At 37.0% G+C, this 15,683-nt stretch overlaps 1 long non-coding RNA gene across 1 annotated transcript; it reads right to left on the bottom strand.

The window, feature by feature from the left end:
• Positions 1-9,747: 9,747 nt before the first annotated feature.
• LOC145653776 (uncharacterized) lies at positions 9,748-12,370 on the bottom strand. The gene is made up of 2 exons (XR_014119982.1): positions 12,281-12,370; positions 9,748-10,698 (listed from the first exon to the last, which is right to left on the bottom strand). It is a non-coding gene; the product is annotated as an uncharacterized LOC145653776 (long non-coding RNA).
• Between the last annotated feature and the right edge of the window lie 3,313 nt (positions 12,371-15,683).

Genomic DNA, 15,683 nt, shown 5'->3' with positions numbered 1-15,683 from the left:
TTCAGTACTGACTGCAGTTGCACTCAAATTTTCCCTTGGGATCAATAAGGTTTACCTAGCTCTGCCATCATCATTATGATCCCTATTGAATCACCATACAGCCTATGTGAACAGTGTTCATTGCAAACCCTTGTCATCAGCATTTGCCTTTGGTGTACAGAGCATTTTTATTTCCCACTATACACTTTTTGCATCCCATAATACAAAAACATAACTTTGTGTTACAGATTTATGGAACATGCACAATAAATGCTTGGTGCCTACACATAATGTTTATTTAGTTGTATTTTCATGAGGGCATTATAAAGTGTACTGTTATATGAAATCATGAGGCCATTATAAAGTATAATGAGTAAAATAGTTCAGAGATGTATTTTTTTCCTAAGCCATTCAGCAATTAATATCCAGTTAGAATTGATATGGTCATTTTTCTTTGTTCTGGTAAGTGTACTAACAGCTGCATTTTGAATAAGCTGTAATCAATTTGGAATAGATTGAACTAACATTTTGAAAAAAGCTGTCTAACTGGACACTTGGGAGGGCACTGTAGTAGTCCAGCCTGTTGGAGATAAAATGATGCATTAGTTTCTAGATCCTGCTTAAACATGACATTTTAAAATTTTGATGTATACTTGTGATGTCAGAAGGTTGACTTTGTTAATGATTTGATGTGACTGCTGAAGTTCAGCTCTAAATCCACACTATTATGCCAAGACTTGGTCTGTCTTTCTTCACTTTGTTGTCAAAATGAGCAGTGACCTCAAGTCCTAGCTCTTTACTGACAAATATAATGAACTCTGCCTTTGCTTTGTTTAGTTGTAGAAAGCTTCCTCTCATCCGGTTGTTTATAATATCTAGGCTTAACACAAAAGTTCATAGAACTGTAGTTATTTGGTGCGATAGCTAAATAAATCTGTCTGTAAACTGCATAGCTATGATAAGCTATTTTGCTGTTTTAAGGAATGAATCCTTGTCCATCACAGTCGAAGGACACTCATTGAGATGCATGATTGCCACTGGCAAGACAGTAGCCCTTACATTCCAAGTATGATCTGAACAGCTAAGGTTCATTCCAGAGTGCCTATCTAGTTTTATAGTCTGTTTCTAAGAATATTATGATCAACAGCGTCAAATGCTGCTCTGATGAAGATGAAGACGTACCAGGTCAGATATATTTTCAGTGTTCAGATGATATATATATCAACACACTGTAAATTTAACTGGCAAAGGTCCTGTACTTCTATTATTGTTTCCTTTGGACCCTCATGTCTCGTGTCTGCTTGTAGATGAATGGTTATTTTTAATTGAAAAGCTTCCTCTCTTCCTGGCTCTGACAAACAATCAATGCAATGAGTCCTCTACAGTGCAGTACAACTGATTCATGGTGCATTATCAATAATTTTCTTTTTATGCATAATTGATTACATGGCTTTTAGAATCTATTTAGAAATTTGCTTACTGTTATGTTTCTGTTAAAGCTGGACTAAGTATGACTCATGCAGTTAGGAGAAATTATAAAGGAAAAGACTTAATGTGAACCATAAACTTGTACAAAAGCACATCCTTTACTGGACCTTGTGATGAGGTGTGAATCCAACAAGAAGCTGATGCTTGTTTGTTATGTTTCCCATAAGCAGATCTACAAGTTAGAATGTGCCATACGTAGGCCTATTTAGTTAGGGGAACATAAGACAATATGACAACTAAATACAAATATTCTGAGTCTGTGGACTCAGATATAAAGTTGTGTGTGGACTAAGACATAAAGCTTTGTATTTGATCTATGAACTATTTCAACTCAGGATTGTGCTGTGTGTAGAAAGACCAAGACCTCTACTACAGTGGATAATGATCTTCACAATACTCAGAATATTTGAGTCACACAGACAATCAGTACTCCTTCTGTGGTCAAGCTATGGTTTCTGCAGCCATACTGAGACACATGCACACACTAAGGTAATTAGTGTTAACTTAAATTAATCCCATAATGTCCTTATGAGTTTATGTTTCCCTGACACGCACTCAGACACATGCAATCACGCACTGCGGGATAAGATCTGGTCTGATGGCTCCACTGTGATTGCATGAAATTTGTCATACTCTCGCACAACAGAGAGAGAATGAGGGAAAAGAGAGGGAGAAGCCAAGGTATTTGTGTCTAGAAAATCAAATTCTTCCTGCATTGCCTGATATGGTAATAATTGATCTGCCTCTTTGTACTCAAAGACCACTGCTCTCACTGATTATAGAGCAAATGAAGACTTCCTTGCAGACTCTGATTTTCCTCAACCCACCCAACCCTATATCCCTGAGTCCCACAGTGCCCTGAAGCTATCAGACAATCAATAGTCCACCATACAGGCGATTGTTATTAAGACATTTAAAATGAACCCTTGTCTCCAGTGGCAGTCAGCCATTAGTCTGGTAAGAAGCTTCGTTTAAGAGCCCTACATGACAAACACTATCTTCAATCTCCTGCCTTGGATTCACAGTCTCAAGCTGAAGACTATGTACAGTTTGGGTTTTTTTCTGTGCCAATGTTTTTTTTTTATCATCTCATTTTATTTAACTCTCTAGATGAAATTAAACACAGTTAAAACTAATCACAAATGTTTATATTCTGATGTTTTTCTCATCATACAATGATTTAATTCCTTCTTCTCTCTAACTTTATGTTAATCCTTTTTTTTTTTAAATTTTCTTTTTTATCCCAATACACCGAATATAGTCCCAGTTACTGTAACCCTCACACTAATACAGATGGTAGACACAGGTCATATTCTGGCAGAAAGGAATGTTATTTATCCCACTGTAAACACCCCCAAAAAAATATCATTTGTAAGTGGTGTTTTAGAGATTGCAACTCCCTACTTCTCTGTTATTTTTAAACCCTGTGTTTGTAAAAATCAGTCCCTGTTTAAAGTCAAGGAACAGACATTCACAGTCTGACGTGCAATGCATTAGAGTCTGATTACATTTATGTGGTGCATTATGATGTGTAATTTTCCTCATTCACCCATGGTTCCAGAAGGAAGGGTACACGGTGCTAGAAATGCCCTTTTCTTGGACTTTCCTCCTTGCAACCATTCCCTTTGTATCACACTCGTCCAAGAACAGTAATAATAATGATTTCCTACCAGTTATTTTTAAACTGGGCACCTAGTTAGAATGGAGAACATGAGTCAAAGTGCAGGATGAAAAAAGTGGAATAGTTCATTGTACACCATGTTTCCACTTTAGACATTCTGAACTGCACTCTGGTCTCAGTCTACACATATGTACATATGGCAATAATGTGTGTTGAACATATGTCTGACGAGAAGAAAATAATAAGCTACCTGTTCTCAGTCACAGCAGCTTCAGGGAAGGGTCTTTTGTGTAATGGAGGAATAAGAGAGGGAGCTAAATAAGGGAGAGAGAGAGAGAGAGAGAGAGAGAGAGAGAGAGAGAGAGAGAGAGAGAAGGAGGTCAAAAGAACAACAAAAGTAACTGAACTTCATCTAGCTCACCCAAAGCTTCTTTTTAAACAAATATTATAGAAAAGTATTTTCTATTTTTATGTTTATGTACAATTTCTTCTTTAACAGCACAGAATCTAAAATACCAAAAATGCTCTGTGTTGATGGCGGTCTTGGCATTAACCTTAAATTAAGTTCTAGAACACTGATGACTTGCTTTTCCAGAACTGCTTGCATGCACTAACTGGCCCATACTGGAATCTCATATTGTTAGGGAAGACAAAGCTCTGATAGATTCAAAATATACTAGAATGCAAACATGATTTTCATCAGCATATGGATTTAAAAACCTTAGGGAAAAATAGAGCTGGGTTGATCAGCCTAATGATATCCCTAAATCCATTCCTCGATCCCTAAATCTGCTAGCCCTATATGCTATCTATGGGTGGCTATCCAAATAAGGTGGAACCAACTGTGTTTCATCCAGATAATTAAGAATACTGATTTTCACTTAAATTGCTAAAATTTGGTTTAGATTAATATCTACAGCTTACCATTCCTGAACAGTGTGGCTTTATTTATCAAAGTAAAACATGCTAAGATTATGGGGTGTCAGTCAAGTAATTTTTGTAGCCATTATATGAAAGTTTTTCTACTTAAATAAATGAAGCCCCAGCTTTCTTTTTTGACATCTAAAGAGCAGTGTGAAAGGAAATTCAGCCACACAAAGGTTTTGAAGTACTTTTGTTACCAGAACTACAAAAGCCTTTAGTAACTGAAAAACCTTTGAAACTGAATAAAATCCTATGAAAACATAAATTCTAAGAAATTCCAAATGTCAAGAATGATGTTTTTATTATAAACACCTGCTCCACCAGTCTTCCAAAAATGGTTCATCCATTAGCCCATCACCAATATGTACGGTCAGTGTCCTCCCAACCAAGAGACGTTCCAGAAAAAAGAATCCTTCAAACTTTCGCTAGTTCAGAATGCCCTCTGTTCTTTTTTGATTATCAAAGAGGGACTTCATGTACTCACAAACTTTGAGTGTTTAGTGGTTCCAGTTGGCTTGATAGGGGAAATTTGTAGTAAGCTTTCACGAATGTTACACAACCCAGTAAAAGCCCATCTTAAATGAATATATAGTTTGATAATCACAATCACTTCATAATAGGTTCTAATGGTTGAGCTAAGTGATGTCTTCCAAACAAATACTCATCCATCAAAACACCTCTCACTTTATTAGCACCGGACTGCTGGATTGTATTTTATACACTGCTGTAGGTTTAGTAAAGTAAAAGGACCATGTAGCAGACAGAGGAAGATGAAATCTTAGTCTGAAATGGTTATTAACAAACTCACATAACCTCAGCAGAAAACCACAGTAATTCATTGCTCATTTTGTCATATAGACATGAGTACAGTTAATATTTTTTACAGTGACCCTAGTGCAAAGATTCAAGACTAAAAAGACAAACATTAAAAATAAATCTGAGAGTCATTGTTTGAGATTCAGTGTGCAAAAAAATCTGATCTAAGCTGTTCTTTGTTTGGTGATTTATATATGCCTGAATATCCCTGGTGCATTTTCCCCCAGAAAATTCAGTTTTATGACTCCACATTATTTATCACACAAACCTTTGACTGATTTACTGTTAGTTTGAGCATTCACCAGACACTTCTGAACTACAGTGTTATTTTCTATGATTTTTAAAAATTTCTTCTCGCTTTACAGCAGGAATATGCATTGTCCGCCGCTTGGCTCTCTGGTGACCTGCTCCTCTTTTGCGTCTCTCAAGAGTTTGCCAGTGTTAAATCATTTGTTAGTCTTTTTTGGCTATGGTCTAATTTCCTTGCATAATTTACAATCTCTGCTGCCTTAATTTATCTTCCAATCTTTTCTACTTATCTTCCAAATAATTTAGGAGCAGCACCCATATTTGGCCTGTTTTAGGGTAATATTTCAGTCATAGATACAAAATTCTCTTGAAGTAATGAGAGATGATGATTTGGCCCTTATGGATGTTTGAAAATTCATCCTTTAAATATAAAGTTCGAATCATTCTTTCAGGTCAGGACAGCTGGATTTTTATATTACATGATGTCATTGTTTTGGATGTAAAAATTGTTCCCCTATCTGCTGTGTTGAAACAGGAGAATAAACATGTTTACTTTAACCTAGATATTATCTTATATTATTATGCATTGTCTCTCATCTGTGCTTTTTGTTGGCATTTACACCTCCTTTAGATCATGTTAAATACTAGAGTCCATGCTATGTTACTGCAGTACATAAGTAAAAGATGAAGACTCTATATACTGCTCTATAATAATTTTACACCTTAGTTCTACTTAGAGATAATATATATAGTCTGTAACATATATAACATATTATAATATATATATAGTCAAGTTTCTGTTACATATAGATGCTGCTGTTTGTTTGCCTTGCATTAGACCTTGCATTAGACCTATGTGTCACTCCTATCAGGTGTCACTCCTATCCAGCACCCAGTCAGGAACATACACACTCCAGTACCAATCACACCTCAATTAGTTCCCTGCCCCCACTTATTGATTCATTGTTTACACCTGCTGCCCATCATCTCTCTCCTATTTAACCTCACAGGACTCTTCCACCAGCGTGTTCTATTAGCTTTGATTCATGCATGGCTCTCAGAGCCTCTTCCCAGCGGTCTGCTTTGTATCTGAATGCTTTTTGCTTTGTTTCAATAAACCTGCTTGACACTTGCTCTTTACTCTGTTATCAAGTTGACACAACTTTAAGAATCATGATAATTTGTGCATCAAACCAGGTTATCTGAACAATTGATTTTGCGTTTTAAAAACATTAATATATTTCTGTTTCATTGTTTTGTGGCATCAGAAGTTACAGGACACTCAGTGACTGTAGACCTTGTGCTGAAAGAACATGTTTTCTTGATGTGCTGTTGTGAATGCCAGTACCTAGTAAAGAAGGCCCAACAATGTTTACATTTCCTAAGGAGGCTGAGAAACTCCCACCTATCACCAAAACCACTTACCAACTTCTACTATTCTACCACTGAGAGCATCCTAAATAGCTGCATCTTAGTGTTGTACAGCAACCTCACATTATCGGACCAGAAAGCCATACAGAGGATCATCAAGGCAGCCCAGCATATCACCGGTACCCAGTTCCCTGCCATTAAAGACATTTATTATAAAGAGTGTCAGTGCAAAGGTCTCAGCAGCAGCAGAAATCCCAGTCATCCTAACCATGGCCTGTTCTCCCTCCTGCCCTCTGGGAGATGATATAAGAATCTCCATTCATGGACAGCCAGGCTCAGAAACAGCTTTTCCAAGCTATTGTACATCTAAACCTGGCTACTCACCACTAACTACATGCTACTGACAATACCTACCCCCCCCCCCCCCATTTCACATACGCAGTATCTCATTAAAATGTGGTTTATACTATTTTATATTGTATATTTTATATATTGTTTCTATTTCTATATTACTTTAAATTCTTTTAATTTTTTTATACTACCTGTGTTTTAGCAATGCCATTCCCTCTTTTCATTTACATGTGTTTGCACATTGTGTATAACAATAAAACTGAATTGTAGTGAACTGAATTGAAACTGTAGAAGTATGTAAAAATGTTGTGGGATTTTACAGGGTCGTGGACGTGCCAGCAAACAATCCCCCCTTTCTGATTCTCTTTTGCATGGCTTTCTGGTTGGCAGCAGAGTAAACACTTTTACAGCTACAGGCAACTGCTACACATAGTTCCTTATTATGTCAAAGTCATTCCCCCCCAAAAACTGAACTCAATGAATCCTTTCAGTTCAGTTTTGAGAAACCAGTGCAACCCAATCCACCACCATGTGTAGGTCAAAAGTAGATTAGTCTCAAAGAAGCTTTTTTTGTTCTCTACTAACATGTAGGAGTACCGAGAGTTTTTCATTTGCATGTTTGTTTTTATATCAAGCACTGAACTTGAGTAGCTCATGTGCTGTGATCATTTCAGGCCTGTATCTCTCTTTAAACACTTATCAGAACAGGAAAAATCTAATTATGCTTCCTGACAAACTGTTCATTGCATCAGTTCAACTTTTCAAATACGTTATTCAGCACAATGCATAAAAGTATCTTAGAAACATATAAAGCATACACTTGAGGAGTTAATCCAAATACACCCTTAAAACTTCCACTGTTTCATTTTAGAAGCTGTTCAACCATATGGGTTTAGCATTTAGAAAGCATGTCCGAAAAGCTCCCATAATTGTCCCTTGTGTATTTGTTTACTTTGCAGGACAGAAAGAATGTTCCCATGGGGGTGATTCTTCTTCCTTGGAAAACATACAGGAAATGTGGGCAGGTAAATAGATGCCCAAAATCATCAAGGAAGACTTTGTGAAGTATAATCTCTTCCTTGCCTGGACAACTTGAATAAGATATGTTAAATATGTTTTACAAGACCTTTGGACACCTTTACATGCTATTAATCCCCTTATGTTTCAAAAATAGACCAAATCTCACAAACCTACATGCTTTCATAAACGATATTTTAGACATCCAATGGACAAACATTATTTTCTAACTTTTCATGCTGACATGAATAACTTTAATATGTTCCACTCTTAATACTCTAGATAATGCTACCCCACCTGGTTTTATTTCAGCATTAAGTGTTTAGAGAAATAATAGCAGCTGCTCCCACCAATCCCCCTTTCCCAAATGGCTGGGTGATCAAGGACGTGTTTAATGCTGTGGTAAGCCCATCTGGTTTGAGTTCATCCTATCCGTTGGACTCTACAGTGGAGGAATGGGCTGGCATTTGATAAATTGAATTATTACTGGAAAGTTGGACCATGTACAGCAAAAACATAACACTGACAACACACAGAGACATACATACACCTAACCAGGGCTGAATTCCGTATCATGTTCATGTTGTATTTATACATCTAAAGGTATTAATAAAGTATAAGTAGCCCAGAGCAAGGAATACATTTATTTAATCCTTATTCACTCTACTGGGGGTCACATCTTTGATACTTCTTCATAAATTAGCTTAGCATTTTCACAAAACCAAAAGCATATGTTTTAAAAACATCTGCTGCCTTCCTTGAATAATTCTTGAACAATTAATTTGCTTTCCAGGGTAACATTAACTTGAGTTTTTTTGTTTGTTTTGCCTCAGCATACATGACCAAATAATTTCTTCCCCTCTTAATTGTCAGAATGTAAGGATAGCTGTATTTTAGCTGTCAGCTAACAACTACGGACTAAAATCTGCATGAATTCCAAAGCTTTATTTCTACTTTCATATTTTATCTTCATTTAATTTCTTGTGGAAAACCAAAACCAAATATGAACAAAGAAACAAACAAAAAACACAATACATAATGTCTAGTCAAACAAAAAATAGGTTAGTTAGACTTTGCTGCCAGATAAATCAAGCTATGTCTATAAAAAGAACTCTGGTCAAACTTTGCTGCTATATTGTGAAGCCATAAGTTTATTCAAGTTCAAGTTCGGTTTATTTGTCACATACATAGTCATACACAGTATAACTCACAGTGAAATTGTTTGAAAGTGCTCTGTCCAAACTGAGGGAAAAACAGGGGTACATAAGGAAATATCTATCTATCTATCTATCTATCTATCTATCTATCTATCTATCTATCTATCTATCTATCTATCTATCTATCTATCTATCTATCTATCTATCTATCTATCTATCTATCTATCTCTCTCTCTCTCTCTCTCTCTCTATATATATATATATATATATATACACAAAAATATATATAACAATGTGTACAATATATGTATAATATGTATATATACACAATGTTCAATGTATATATGGATATGTGGATATATGTGTATGTACACAATGTACAGAGTGTACAGTTCCAGCTTACTTATATTACTGACACAAGAGCTTCATATTGGTCTGACCTTCTTACATAAACAGATGTTCATGCATGTTCGACCCTGTTACTCTCACACTGATACAGTATATCCACTGTTCTGTGAAATGTCCTTAACACCAAAATGACAAAGAAATGATATAGTTGATGCCTTTTCTGCAAACATATTTTTTTTGTTTCACATATTGTAGGAGCAATAATATTGTAATTATAAGATTGACTGTGAAATAAAAATCTCCAGCTATGACACATAATGAAATAGAACAGCTGTGTATAAAGTGTGGTGTTGTCTCAAAGGCTTTATATTTGAGAAAAAAAATATAATAACCAATAAATTTTATGTAAACAAAAATGAAAGTAGATCATTTAAATGCTTCTTTAATAAATCATTGATGTCATGCTATGGCTATTTTTGAATTGAATTGCTTGTTTTAAAAAAATATATTGATAAAATCTTAACAAATCCTCCAGATGAGTGGGCTCTCCTCATCACCTTACTTGCAGGATTTCAATGAGGTATAAATGAGTGTCCTGCTGAAGGACCCAACCATGACCCAGATGTAGCTTCCTGGCAGATGCAGACAGATTTTTACATAAAATCTCCTGGTATTTCTTTAAGTCTCTGATATAATCTGTCCTGACTAGATTACATCTATAATTTAAAAAAAAAGTTATTTTTAAAAATCAATGAATTACATGCATTCTCCTCTAGGCAGGTTCACTATTGTCCTAGAAGTGCAGAGTGGGATTTTCTTTCTGACTGGTTTATGAAGGTCAACAATTCTTTGTCTCAATGTATATGGATACCTTGGGTTGTCCCCCTCTAGAAAATGAATGGCTTTTGTCATTACATAATTCACGCAACTTCCAAAAAGCCTTCACTTTAATACTGCGAGGCAGCAATAACAGGCAGGTGGCAGCAGGTCTGAATCAGCCTGAACCTGTAAAGTCCTGACCTTGGTTGATTATCAGAGCGCACTAAAGAGAGTTTGTGTTCAAGTCCAGGTAAATCACTGAAGAGGAGTACAAGAGACTTCTGCACAAAAGATAGGAGCAGATCACAGAGACCAAAGAACAGGAGCAGAGGCTACAACAGAAGAGAGTGTTGGTCACAACGAGCTTCACTGCTGAAACAGCAAAGAGAACCACCAGGCACAATACAATGGCCTCTGAGACAATTTCCAGTTTGAAAGGCAGGTCCAACATTTGCTCTCCTGCGTCTTCCTCAGCCCCAGTGACCACCATGACACTTCACCAGCCACCATATCCTGCCTGGCCACTATAGCCAGTGTCATTTTCTCCTCTTCCTCCCCCTGCAAAAAATAAATAAATAAAGCTTATTATTAATTTGTCTGTATGATTGTTCCTAAAGATTATTTATCTGTAGCTGCAAAAACTGCCCTGATACCAAAAGCCAGGAGATGTAAATATTCTGCTTCGTCTTTCAATTGCCATTAAGGAGATTTTAGTTTGTATTCCACCATTGCAGAGGGTTGAAGGTTCTTGTATAATCTGTAGGGTTCTGGGTTCTAAAGATAATTTAGGCATAACGGCATTGAAGCTGCCATCCCTATTTGTGCATTCCTTCCCATCATCATGGGATTCAGGTGTGCGTCATTATGGAAGAAGCTGAGTTATTTCATAAGAAAGCACTACAGAGCCATTAAAGGAAACGATCGTATCTGAACAGCTGATCCTGTGAGACCAAGCTGAAGAAATACTTTAAGTAAGAATGTTTTGGGGGTTTATTTTGGTTTGTCATAGTGTTGTGATAAATATATGCCATTTTATCTGGACTGGATTTTCAGTGCACATGCTCATGAATTCCAACTAGGGTGCTATACCACTGTGATGTAGCTTTTAACATTTACAGGATTTAGCTTTCAATTGTAATGTAGCAATAAAGTCATTGTTTTGTGACACATAGTGGTTGCACTCTCAGTAAATATTTCCATTTCTCATGATTGATTTACTGATTGAGGACCTGTTTCTGTACGTTTGTGTGTATATGCAGCTTTCAGACAGTTATCAGTAGAGAACTGGAAGATTAGAGCAGAAGAGGTCCACAGGAATCACTCAGCTTCTCTCACTGTTGAGGCTGAACACACAAACAACAAATGACTCTGGCTTCTCTGTGATTTTCTCTGCACACTCAAACTTTACCATATTTAACTGAAGTGCATATTCACTCCAGAGGGTGTGTGCCTAATCACCGGTGAAATGTTTGGCTTTGACATTCCATCAGAGTAAGAATTTTGGGCAACAATATGGCTTAGTCAGCCACACATAAAACTTTATGGGATTGGATGTTGCAACACTTCTGTTGGACAGCTGTTTTAACAGTTTGCCTGCTAAAGTTCTCTTCATTATAACATTTATGTAGAAAGAAAAAAGAAAGTTGGATCTTTTTGGTTTTCGTAACTGGTCACTTCTCAAAAACCCTTCAGGTTTAATTTTGGTAGCTAATGAAGGTTGTGTCTGCATTAGTGAAAATTGCAATTTGAATGAAGAGTCTCTGCAATAAATATTAGCCTTGTGTATATCAGGGTTGGCCTGTCAAAGTACATTGCATTGCATTATAAATAATTCGGCATGAATTGGGAGACATATGTGCTTCTATGGACAACCAGACTGATTCACATTCTGGCAGTTTATATGCCATTTCTATCAATCACCAGTCATCTGAATTTGTACAGGAATGTGGCTGTCAAAAATGTATTGGAAAAAAATAGATTAAAAATTTTTTTAAAACTGATATAACCCCTGAGATATTTGACTGGTTCATGAACAGAGTGAAGGAGCATAAAAGGAAGTGAGCTTTGATTTCTTAGTCATCTCCAGAAGATATATTTCCCAGAAGTATAAAAAACTAGTAAATAAACTAATCACACTTACCCTCATTAAAAAGGCCATATATAACAACTGCCGGAAAATAAGGTCTGCGGAATTAAGGTTTAAGTACTATAAAGTCAAACATCAGGGCTTCTTCTGAAGGCACACTATCTTTTTGAGCTCAAATGGCTTGAGCATAAGGGAGAGACAGAAGGGGGTGTGTCTTTAACGGGAAACTGGACGCCCACATCATTTTGAAAATGATTTACAGGAAAGGGGTTCCATTATCTCACAGGGCTGACTTGTTCATATTTACTGCCCTCCTTGTCCCCAGAGGTCCCTCACAACTCTGTTTATGTGCTCCTGCTTTATCAGTGTTTCACAGATATTATGATATGCTGTTATAATATGTTTCTTTTGAAAAGAACCATATTCCATCTCAAAATGCTTGGTTTTTAGACATTAGCTTTCTAGTTCAACAGCTCTCAGCAAATCTATTCACAATGAAGACCAGCACAGAACATAATGCCATGTGTACAGAGACTTCATGCGTATACATAGACTTTTCTTTGTCCAAATGCCTTTTTCCAGGCATATCACAAATCTCAGAGATCATCTATTCCAACTGTTTTGAAGTGATTCTTAGGAAAGTGCCTTTGTAATACAGAATTGATACTGAATGTCTGAAAACCCAGCATGGACAAATAATTTCAAGTTGTTTATTTGATTCTAATTTTATTGCTTCCAATCGCAAAGACAATGTATGGTAGGTAGGCATTTGATCTTAGATCAAAAAACTCATATGCCTTTTTTTCATGTCAGACATTTTTCAAAAAATGCCATTTTCCATCTTAGTGAATGAGACAATTGTACTGTTTGCACACTGTCTAAAGTACAAACCTTCAGGCATGTACAGTCCATTAAATATAACCAGAAATTTGGCTTAACACTATGAAACACAGTTGATGTGTGCCAGTAAGTGACTCAGCATGTCAACTAGACAAATAAAGAGATAAACAAAGAAGATGATATGCTTAAGAGCAGAATGTTAGATGTAATGGAAATTGAATTGAATGGATTATCAAATTGCATATTTTGTTCAGTTCGTTCATCTGTTAATTCAACTCCTGATGTACATCAAGATATACAAGAACAAGGAAACAACTACTGATTAAAAGCTACTGACACCATTGGTAGCAAGGGCAGAGGCAGTAACCATGTCTGGCCATGAATATGGGTTTTTCAGGTGGCAAATGTGCGCTCTGACCTTCAGACCAAAGAGCCAGTTGTTTAATATGGCAGCCAAAACCCACTCTTGTCCACCTAAGTGACCTTCCTATGTCTTTTTCATAACTGTAGTTTCATATCTCACGTATTCTGTAATCTTTATTGTATTCTACCAAAACACAGATCCTTATGAAATACATTTTCCTGGAGACTGGCACTGACTAGTTGCTGCTTTTAATGTCAACTGTGTTTATTACCCAAGTAACAATATTTATTAGACCCTGCTACTAAAATTCAAGTAACAATATTTATTAGACCCTGCTACTAAAATTCAGGTTCGAATTAAAGACTTGAAGCTGTTCAATGTCCAGAGGCAAATGGCATTAGTAAAATGTTTGTGGAATATGACATTCATCCTTAGAATGATGTGGGGGCACTAGTGGGGTACTGTTCACTCTGGCATGGAAGGACATGATGAAGGATGAGGGAGAATGCTTCTAGACCTTGAGAACTAGAAAATACACTGAAGCTGCAGCTGGGCCTGAGAATGGTATTTGTATTGGTGGAAGAAGCCATCTTATAGTAATGGTGAAACTGAGAAATTGGCTGTCAAACACAGACTGAAACAACTTAATCTGCCAGTCTAGGGACATTTTCTTTGTACAGGACAGGAACATTGTGTGCATGGGAACATGCCCTGTGAACATGCAAAGAGAAGGACTCTTGTAGCTTATTCTTCCCTGTTTAACTGGATAAGTGGTGCTTTTTAAGTTATTTGTACAGTATTAGAGAGGGTCAAATGCCATCTCATAGCCCACTAATTCACAAAATGTTCATTAAAGTTTATCAGGCTAACCCTTGCTGAACTTAGTGAACCATGTCAGTCAATGCAGAAGAATTTTAATGTAGTTTATAAACATGCCTTATTGGGTCATTTGTGTGCCAGAGACCACATTTTAAGTGCTCATTTTTAAGTTTCATTATAACACCTTGTGCAGGCAATGAGTTGTCTCTAAGAGCCATTACAGCTCAGATCCGTAATGATTACCCTCCACTAGCTAACTAACCAATTGCTACATGATTGATCTGACAGGGAAAGAAGAGGCTTGAAGTGATTGTAGCCTTGCAGATACTGTCCATCTATCCCCCAGCAAAGGCCAAGCACTCCGGAATTACTGCTGCCATCGCACACCAGCGTCATTTCATTAATCTCCTTGCATGGATATTGGCCGCTGTTTCTCATGAGTGTCTGCAGAGCCACTCACACTGAGTAGTGGCACAGTTTCAGTGGGAGGGCAGCCTATTTATCAGGATTCACAGTGTGGCAGTACTCATCTGCCTACCAGCTGCTGGGAGTTTATGGCTAGAGGCAGTAAAAGGGATATGTGGATGGGGTGTTTGAATTGGCTTCTTCTCACCTCCTCTGTGGTCGATCTCTGTGTTGTATCTTGCATAATGGAGCAGGGAGGGTGGACCATGGACAGCTGCTTAGTGCAGAACGGCATCTGCTGCTATTGAGCATCTGACATAATATAAATCAAGAAATAAAGGTTGTGTGAAAGGGTGGTTCATCAGAAAGAGAGACACACAGAAAAAAGGAGACTGTATCTTGTCCCTAATTGCAAATTTATCTCAATAACCATGGAAAGCAATTTACCTGAATTTACCTTCAACTGAAACTGTTCTACTTGTTCTACAGCTCAAAATACAGGTCACAATTCCTGTTCTCCTTCAAGTTAGGAAACACGCTACAACTCCTCTTTGATCTTTGGCGCATAGTTGTTCTTATTCCTCTGGAAACACTAGGAATGCCTATTTACAACTAGTTAGGATACATTCCCCAATGTTGCCTCCAAGTGAGGGAACTGAACTTGCATTATTATATTGTTTTGTTTGGTTAGGTGGACGCATTTGGTCTTCTTTTATAGCATATTTGTGCAAGATATCTTTGGCCCTTGAGTTTATTGTCTATTGTTTGCTTAATAACATGCAGAGGGAGTTGGGAGCTGATATGCCATAGAATGTGCTCCCCCCAACACAATATGTTATTATATATTACGCTTTACATGCATTAAATCTTTGCCCACACCTATTTCCCTCCTTAATATAAGGGAAATGGGGCAGGTACAGACAAACACAGCCAAAACCCCCCTCCAACATTACAGATCCATAGTGAACCATGTACAGAGCAGGCCAAGGTGACTGTGAGGACTGTGAGTTTTTTCATCACACAGGCAAT

Source organism: Electrophorus electricus, chromosome 3 (assembly GCF_041902795.1).
Source record: "Electrophorus electricus isolate QZ-2024a chromosome 3, ASM4190279v1, whole genome shotgun sequence".
Taxonomy (NCBI): domain Eukaryota; kingdom Metazoa; phylum Chordata; class Actinopteri; order Gymnotiformes; family Gymnotidae; genus Electrophorus; species Electrophorus electricus.
The sequence above is the reverse complement of the archived record's forward strand: the minus strand, read 5'-3'. Positions and strand labels throughout refer to the sequence as shown.